The sequence below is a fragment of the Cryptomeria japonica genome, chromosome 8 (genome assembly GCF_030272615.1).
Source record: "Cryptomeria japonica chromosome 8, Sugi_1.0, whole genome shotgun sequence".
Lineage (NCBI taxonomy): Eukaryota > Viridiplantae > Streptophyta > Pinopsida > Cupressales > Cupressaceae > Cryptomeria > Cryptomeria japonica.
Genome location: NC_081412.1, coordinates 738821165 through 738831730, shown reverse-complemented (window position 1 = coordinate 738831730; position 10566 = coordinate 738821165).

Below are 10566 nucleotides of genomic sequence, written 5' to 3'. Positions count from 1 at the left end.
AAAGCATTAAATGATTTTCAAAGACTTTGAAGGCTTTGAGAAGTGACTCCAAGTTGCTTAGGAATGTGACAATATTTAGTGGATGGATTAGGCTAATTAGGAATGGTTAGAAAGTGATTAGAAGGATCTAGAAGGGGATTTAGGATTGCAAGTGGATTTGATGGGTGGGGGAAAATAGGATTTTAATTAAAATAAAACTAATTTATTTCAACTTGTGGTTGCAACTTGCATTTGTAGGAGAATGCAAGTGGGAGGGTTTTAATGATTTAAATAAATATTTTATTTATTTATTTGAAAGAGGAAAGGGGATTAAATTAAATAGATATGATTTATTCATTTAATTGACTGTGAGTTTGGTTTAATGAATGAATTAAAATAAATTGAATAATTTATTCAATTAATAGGAGAATGTTTGAAGATGAATTAATTAAATGTTAATTTAATTAACTGTTGGCTAGTGGGTTATTAATCCAATAAATAAAAAATATTCATTTAATTAAAATGGACAAATTTATATGACTACATTTGCCCCTCTTTGAGATGGTGTGGTTTATCGCGTCGTTTCAAAGATAGAAAAATTGGTGTGAAGAAAAATGCCCCATAAATGTTAATTTAATAGGTGGTATGCCCCCTCGAGAGATGGGTCAATTTTTTTGAAAAATCAGGCGATCTCTCGAAAAAGAACGAGAATTGGTGGGAAGGTAGAAGAGAAGAATTTAGTAATAACGGTGAAAGAATAGAAGAAATCGGAGATAAAACAGAGAAATGGGAGGCGCTGGAAGTTCACAGGGACCACGACGGTGAGCAAGGTAAAAATAGGGTTAGGGCGAAGGGTATATATGGGGGTGAAGGGTTAAAAATAGGGTCATTTGCATCCATCTCCACAGTGATTTAGAGCTCTGATATTGATTTTGGTTAAAGAGCAAGCAGCAGTCAGGATGCCAGTACCTATAGCAGATCATTGGCTAGAGCGAGTCCGTCGATTCCAGCGGCCAAATGACTATGAACCAGTGGTACGCAAATTTGAATTTTTGTTTTTCACACATTTTTGATGTCTGTTTTCAAGTGTCCAGGTTGAGTCAAGACAATAGCACTAAAACTGTGTTTTAGCGTTGTTGTCACTTTAACTAGCACTTTTGTGTGGCTATAGCGCTATTGTATAGTGGTTTTAGCACAGTCAAGTAGTTGTTTTAGCGCTAATGTGGTTTTAGCACGATCGAGTCCTTCTTATAGCGCTATTGTCTAGAAATGGCGCTTTTGCATAGTTGTGCTAGCGTTATTGGTTTTTTAGCACTAGTGTGTAGTTGTTTTAGCGTGATTGTTAGCAGAATAACTCTATTGTCTGAAAAATAGATGCCCCAGTGTTAGAAAAATAATCTCCTGATGTCGATGGTGGATGAATGGATAGGTTAGTTGTTTTGAACCATAGCAGCATTGATGAGACTAGGTCATTAGGATAAATGTCTGTTGTAGTCCAGGTTTGCCATTATTGCTTACTTATTGAGACTTGAATATACTTGATCAAAGTATCTGTTGATAGTCTAGGTTTAAACTTAAAAAAGTTTGAAACAAAACAACTGCTGATGATGGTTGATGTGTGTAGGAGGATCTTCCCATATTATAGATGTGGGAAAGGCATCTAGCCACACAACAGTTGAGAGATCGGTTGACGGAGGCCGAGATTGATTGCATTGCAGTGACAGGCCTGTATGATGTAATATATATGCCAGTGATTCGGATGAATCGCGACTTGATGATAGCACTGGCGAAGCGGTGGCACAACAAGACTTGTATGTTCCACGTGGCTATGGGTGAGATGATTGTGACACTGAAGGATGTGTGGTGGATCTTACACATCCCTATCCGAGGGGATCTTGTGACATATGACTGAGCATGGGGGATTGCAGCTGTGCAACGGATTTTTTATGAGGACGTGTTTATTCATGATGGCTCAATAGCATGGGAGGATATAGCTGCATTATATGAGCCACTTCCAGCTATACTATTAGGGATTGTTGGGGGCCCGCTATGCCTGGATCGACTATCACATGGACTAGTCGTGGGTTGGGGCCAGGTTATAGAGTAGATGATGACTGAGGGGACCCACTTTACATGGGGACCGTGCATTTTGTCACACCTATACGGGAGCTGCATGAGGTGGTGTACTGAGAGACGAGCTCGTTGGGAGTTGAGATCACTCTACTGCATATCTGGGCATGGGAGCACCTACCTGTGACATGACCTATTAGTCTTAGATTTTGGGCAGTGGATCAGCCCTATGTGTATATGTATGACAATATGATGAGTCAGTCCCACTTGGGGAAGTTAGAGTGGTGGCGATGGGCATTAGATGATCTAGATATAGTGATCTGGAGGCCCTATATTGAGTGTGAGCCTTGGGATGATGATGCAGAAGCCTTGCCGTATGTATTTATGACATAGTACTTGATTGGTAGGACAACCTACAATGTGCAAAGATAGGTACCTAGGAGAGTGATGAGGCAGTTTGGTCGGAGGCAGGGATTGCCGAGTGGATCCGATGAGTATGCATGGGCGGTATGGGAGAGATTCCAGTGGGGGCTAGTGTTACCGTATGATCAGGCCTTAGCGGAGTTTCAGACTTTATAGGTGAGACCATGGCATATGAGGCCGAGGATTGTAGATGCAGGGGTGTCATATGAATATACACAGTACATTACTATACATCCTATTCCATGCATATCAGATCTGGCAGAGCTGATTCCAACTTTTGAGGACGATAGGAGACAGAGATGGCAGAGGAGAGGAGGCCAAGGACTTGCAGTAGGTGGACGAGGGAGAGGTGATGGAGGAGGAGGAGGTGGGGTGGTGGATTTGGAGGTGGTGGTGGGTTTGGAGGTGGATGTGGGGGAGGTGGGCGGTTACAGTGGAGAGGGAGAGGCGGGCAGCCTTTGCGACTATCATAGGGGCCTTTGATGCAGGGAGGAGTCAAATTAGGTGGTAGGGATATGGGGGAGGGAGAGGCACCTATGGATATGGGAGAGGGAGCCACTAGAGGAGTAGAGGGAGCTACATGAGGAGGAGAGGATCCGATAGGGATGGGAGGAGGAGATCTTCGGGATCAGATGATATTATTTTTGCAAACTCGGTTGGAGGATATGGAGGCAGAGGTTGCAGCTAGAGATGTTCAGCTGTTTGAATGGGAGTCAGAGTTGACTGTAGTGTTGCGGGAGAGAGATGATGCGGTTGATAGGGTGATCTAGTTGCAAGAGAGAGTTCGGGCCTTGGAGGGAGTACAGGGACATGGGCCATCGACTGATTCATTGGCGAGGGAGTTACGATGGGCAGGTGGAGAGGTTGACTATTGGTGGGGTCTATATGAGCAAGTGATGCCATCCAGTCAGCGGGTACTGTGTTATTCACAAATGCGTCAGGAGAGATCAGAGTGGTCTTAGAGGATGCAGAGCAGTGGTGGTGTGATGGGTCCTCCACGATGAGGCAGTGCGGGTGGTGCAGGGGGTAGTAGGGGAGCAGGTGGTGGTGGTGGTGTTGCATCTGGCCAGAGTGCCATTTGAGAGAGTTGTATTACATTTGTCATTTTAGACTGTGACTTGGATGGCTCTTGGTAGCCAATATTTTTGACATCATTTTACTCTAATACATGTATGTTTTTGCGAGATGATATATGATGTGATATATGAGGAGATCCCATATTTTGTGATGATATGCATGTTGATGATATGTCTGGATTTATGCAGGATGATGAGTTTTGTGATTTTATGATGTTTATATGCATGTTTATGAATGTAATGCTAACATGTGGATGCAAGTTAATATATGTATGATTCGTTGGTTGCAATGCTTTTATGTATGTAATGCCATGATGATGTTGTATGCATAATGAAATGAGGCTAACTATGAAATAGATAGCACTTGTGTTTATGTGGATGAAATGATGATATGCAGCTATGTGGATATAATGAAATGCAATAAATCTAATGAGTTATGTAAATGTATATAGATGGTGAAAAAAATGAATGTAAAATGGATAAACAAATGTAAAGTACAAATATTTATGTGATGATTTCTAAACGAATGCATGTGTAAAATGTATCAACAGATGTCGAGACAAATGTTTATTGTTATGATTCTAAATGACTTAAAATATGACTAAGTGAAATGATAATGCAACTAAGGGGGGAATGAATAACTGCACCTTAATGCAATTAAAAGGATAATGAATGCATCTTAATGAATCCTCAATAAAATCTTTTTAAGATAAAATGAATGAGTATAAGAATATACTAGATGGATAAATGAATGCACTTAACTAATGGATAGATAAATAAATGGATGTAACTAAAAGAATCTATATGAATGTATTGTAAACAAACTTAAATGATGATAAATGATAATGAATGAGTTTAATGATGTGAATCTAAGTACATGATAATGAATGCAACTAAATGATATTAAATGTACTTTAATGAATGTAAGTAAATGATAATGAACTAGATGCATTTAAATGCAACTAAATGTAGTGAAATGATGATGCCATGTGTTCATGATAGATAAATGCAAGGTTGGTGAAAATTTGCATGATGCACTGATGATGTATTAGAGAACTCCGTCGTGATTGTATCCAAGACCAATTCATTTTTAAATAATTTCTCATATTTAAACTTGTTCACACTTGCATAAAAAAACCATAAATATGAATAATGAATGATCAAATGGATGGGTGATATGCAACGGAATGCAATATAAACAAATGAGATGAAATGACGATCCATAGTGCTTTTAGTTTTCATCATTGAGCAATGGTAGTATTAATCTTGGACGAGGATGTAGGAACCAAGTTTGGAGCATTGTATCTACAATCAAGCATCATAAATAAATAAATAAAGAATATGGACCCTCCATAATGGTTCATGCTCATATGGTCGAGGTATACACTGTAGTTAGCAAGTCGTAGTGATCCATGACTGTATTTTGCACAAGATCACGTAGCTTAGTGAACTTCCCACGTAGACACTGTATACACATAAAAATGGCTATGAGCGATTAAATAAATATTTTATATTTATTTAATAATTATTCTTTTATTAAATAGTTAATTTGAAAAGATTAATTTATTTAATTCATTTTCGTGTCTTTCTATTAATTAATTCAATTGAAATATTTTATTAATTAATTCATCTATCCTATTCCTCTAACTAATTAAATATCTAATATTTAATTATTGGCTTCAATCATTTAAATATCCAATGTTTAATGATTATTCTCCTATCCTATAGTCTCAAATATTAAAAGATTTCTTAAATTATTTAATCTTTCTTATCCAACTCACCTTCCATCTCCACTTCATCTTCCCTTTGCCAACTCATCCATCATGTGGCGAAGGAAATTAATATTTCTTAAATATTAATTCATCATTTATCTTCAACCTCCAAATTTAATGAAATATTGTGTACGTACACATATTTCATAACCTCCTTCTATATTCTCTCCAACACTCCCTACATCTTAGGAAGGACTTGAGTCCACTTGTCCTATAATGCCTAATCTCCTCCAACCATCCCCAGATTCCCTTAGTCAACAACCCAGTCAAGGTGAGATGAGTGACACTTGTCTTCTCCTTCCCCCTTTCTCTCAACCTTCACCTTTGCTCATAGCCATCCAAATCTACAGATCTGATTATGACCGTTGATCTAAGCCACATCATCTCATCCTCTCAAAGTTTATAAAATCAAGAGCTTCAGTTGAGAGAGAGAGTTAGACTTCAAGTGCATTGGCAAGCAAATCATTTGTAAAACTTATGCATCCGTGAGTTTTAATCTTGAAGCAAATATTAATTAGCATTTTAGCATAATCATGTAGTATTTCATATCATAGTATCAGTTAACTATCAGTTATCAGTCCATTCTTCATATGCCATCTTGGAAGCTATCAGTGCATTGTTTAAGAGCACACCATCTGCAACCAGGAACAATAGAGTTAGGACACAATGAGACATAAACCATGAAGGTAATATCAGTATTTTCTATTTCATATGTATATCACGTAGTTTCATTGGTTGAGTTTGGATTTCTTGTAGGTCCATTTGTATTTTATGAAACTAACTTGTTGCAAGTAGCATTCTAGATGAAATTCAAGTCGACACATTTTGGTGCCCACTGTGGGGCTCATGGACCTCACATATACCTTTAAAAATCTCACAAAAAGAAAAATTATCGTATTTGTAATGCAGATTCACGCATGTGTGAATTTTGACAGCGCTTTTGCATCCTAAGTTAGTGCATTTGCATCTTAGGATAACACATTTGCATCATAGGTTAGCGCACATGTCATGCAGGTTAGCGCTTTTGTCTAAAAATTTGTGCATTTGCATTACAGGTTAATGCTATTGCCCTCTAGGTTAGCGCACTTATTAAAGAAATCACGCTTTTGTATCCACAGAGCAACGCTTTTGTAGTCTAGATTAGTGCTTTTTCTCTACAAATTAGCACTTTTGAGGGGAAAGATAACACATATGTTAGAATAGCGCTTTCGTTTGCACTGACAAAATTCTCTTGTAGGTCCGAATGTCCAAGAAATTATATTTTTTTTAACTACTAACTTGCAGGTGCAGGATAGTGTTTAAGGCAAATTTTATGCATTTCCTCACTTAGTTAATTAAAAGCCTTATTTTGGGAAGTAATATATCACATCTTGCTCATTTAGTTTAACTAAGAGGATAAATTGACAACATACAACTTGCATTTTTAGTAACTTCTCTAAAATAGTTGCACATAGACTTTTTTTTTAAAAAAAAGGCTAAAATAAATACCATGCTTGTTGGAGCAACATCTCCAGATAGGACTTAGCCAAACAATTGCTTTGAAAAGGTGAAAAAAAAAACACTTATATTCTATGTCTCGAAAGTGGTAGGTAAATGCTCTCCCCTTAATTGGGTGACCAAAAAGCCAAACCCACTCTTTTATGCTTTCTTTACTTTCAAGCAATTAAATCCTTTAGAGGGTCTGCCTTCCTAAGCTGCCTTGAGCAGGCCAGTGAGAGGGGAATGACCTAAAGTGAAAACGAGCTAATACTAAGTCCTTCCAATCCACTATAAATAAATCGTGTTTGTGACGAAAGTCCCAAACAACATGTGCTGATAAGTTCATACCGACACTATGTTTCCCCATAAACCCTATGGAGTGTAACCTCTATAGGCTGAGAACCTTTTATATTTACAGAGCTGAAAGTGTCGCATGCATGGTCACATGACCGGAAGCCTTTACTAAAAAACACTTGTACTAGTTGTTGGTGCAGGAGGTCGGACCTCTGAAGCTGCTCACACACATACGGTTCCTAGTAGAGATATAAAGTTTGCCATGGGGAGTTTTCATGGAAACTGGTTCTTGGCTACCCCCGAGAAGAGAGTGCCGAGGGTGGAGCCAGTGGGGTCAAGTATCTAAATATCCGCTTTGAATAGCGTAACTTCGAGGGAAACCCCATGCGAGATTCAACAACTATTGTCTCAGTCTGCCATAAGATTTGTATTTGCTTGTGCATTTTGTTTATTAGACATTGTGTCTTCTATGTCTATAACATGTTCCAAATGGTCAAAAATTGAAGAAAATTATCATCTACAAGTGAGCAAAAGTTCAACAAATTGCTGAAAAAGTTTGATCAAAAGGGTAATACAAAAGCTTTCCAACATTTGAAACACCAGATCAAAACTATAGTGTCAAAACGTCAGTATCAAAATAATTCTTGAAGTAGGTTTGTCTCTAAACCATCATATATTTTTCAAACTAGCTCAACAACTAGGTCAGTAATCCAACAGGTTATTCCCAAGAGGCTTCTATAAACATCAACATCCAACAAGCTATTGATTCAAACATCTTAAGTGCAAAAATCAACATCATTGTTAAGTCTCTCATCAGGATAATCAAATCCTCTATCATGAAGCTTGATCAATCTATACTAGGTTCATAATCTTGGATATATCTTTCCTATTTTGAACCTAGGTTATATCAAAATCAAAATTGCACTAGCATTGGAATCAAACAAACTTGTAAATTGTCAAATGCTTATATGACTTTAAAGTATCACCTTAAGAAAAGAAAACCCAGTTATAAAGCTACTCAGAAAAGGATAAGATAGATTTTTGTATATCAATCGCAATATCTTATTAAAACATAGGACATTCCTACACCGTTTTCATCACTACTTACGTGGCTACGGTACAGAGTTTGACGGTAAAATTTTGCAAAGACGTGCTTTTCAACAAAGAGACGCTTTATCCCAACGAACAAACAATAGCGATAAAATCAACAAAGCATATCTTCCTAAACCAATAATCACCTATTTACTTTGTCCTTTGGAAATTTCAATAACTTTGAAATAATCACATGCCAATTTGGACTAGAGCCCAATACGAACAACTTAGAAAACAACAACAAATGGAGGAATAAGATAATCTTGTATTCCAAACTTTTGGATTTACCACTATTGACGAAGAAGCAGTTAATAGCACCATTAGAGACCTCGAGCAAGATTTCAAATTTGATAGGCTAATGGAAAAATTGTTGGCAAAGCAAAAAGAGAAATATCTCTTGATGTTGGCAAAATCTGTGGCTAAACTACCACAAGACTTTAACATAGAAAGCTTGAAACAAGATGTGGAGACAAGTAACACCCAAAATAGAGATGATCCAAATAATGAAGATGTGAACAAAGAAAGTAATGAAGAAACAAGGAAAGAAAAGGATGACACAAGAAAAGAATGTAGTGATAAAAGAACTCATGAAGAAACAAGGAGAAACTATGTGGATAATCCATTGTTAAACCTTACTCAACAATTGCAAACTCTACAACAACAGATACAAGACATGCAAAATGGAACAAGCTCCAAAAAGTATTGATTAGAAGATATATGCCCATATCCTTTCGATAAGAATTTGAATATGATACCATTTTTGCAACATTGCGAGATTCCTAAATATGACAAATACGATAGAAAATCCAATCCTCGGGATCACATTAGGGAGTTTTGTACTATGAGCATGGAATTTGCTCACGATGAAACTTACCTTATGCGTCTTTTTTCTAGGAGTTTAAATGGACAATCAATGGAGTAGTTTTCAAGATTACCATCCGGAATCAATCTTTTGAAGAACTTGTGAATAGATTTATTTCACAATACTCCTACAATATAAGGAATGAGATAACGATGCTGGATCTTTGCAACGTTAAACAAAAGAATGGTGAATCTTTTATGATCTTCTTACATTGATGGAAACACATGTTTAATAGGTATCCCCATGATGTACCTGATCAAGAAAAAATGGTCATATTCATTGATAATCTTATCAATGAAATGAGTTATTGACTAAGAATGCAATGTCTTCCCTCTTTTGCCAAAATGATTGAGAATGGTATGAAAATAGAGAATGCAATGGTAAAGAAAGGAGACCTACAACTTTACAATAATTCATACAACAACAACAATGACAAACCCAAGTTCTGGTCAAAGAATAGGAATGCCAGCAATGAAGGAAATGATGCTAATAGTACTACAAAACAACAACAACCAATTTTTAATCTATCAAGTCAAATCCCAAGCAATAACAATCCAGAAAACAATAAAGCCAAGTCCTTTTTCTCCAATCCTCAGAGGAAATTCACAAACATTGGAGAACCTTTGGAATCAGCTCTAAAAACTCTGCTTGCCAACAAATTGATTGTTTTACCAGAAGCAAGAAGTTATGAACCATCAGTCAAGCCAAACTGGTGGAATGACAATCATTTTTGCAATTACCATCAGAATAAAGGACACATAACAAATGATTGTTAGAGATTGAAACACCTTATCCAAGATCTAATCAATAATGGAACCATCACAGTGGATAGCCATAAGACAAACAAATCACACATGGCTTTCAAAACTCCACTTCCAAATTATGACAAAGGTGAACCATCCCAAATAAAAGATGACAAAGGAAAAGCCAAAGTGAATTACACATACATATGATGATGTGGTAAATGTAATCATTGTTAAAGATAATCCATCTTCAGAGCCAATCAATGTTATTGTGAGAAGCAAAGCAAAGGTTACCTTTCTAGGTATAGAAAAAGACCCAACATCCACATCACAACAACACAATTTAGTAGAGCAATTACAAAGAATACCCGCTCAAATATCAATTTTGGAACTTCTCAAGGTTTCACCTATGCATAAGGAAATTTTGGAGAAAGCTTTAGTGGAAACAATAGTTTCAAAAGATTTGGATATAGATTAGTTCCAAAACATGGTAGGACACCTTATAGCTCCTCATTGCTTATCATTTTTTGAAAATGATGACTCGTCCTTACAACATCCTCATAATGCTCCCTTACATGTTGAAGTCACCATCAATAAAAATCATGTCAAATGTGTACTCATAGATAGAGGAGCCGGCTTAAACATTTGTGCATTAAGTTTGATAAAAGCTTTGGGATACTCAGAAAATGTAGTAGACCCGAAAAAGAAAATAACCATCAAGGCTTATGATGAAGCAAAACGTTCTTCTAAAGGAACTATTATGCTACCAATAAGCA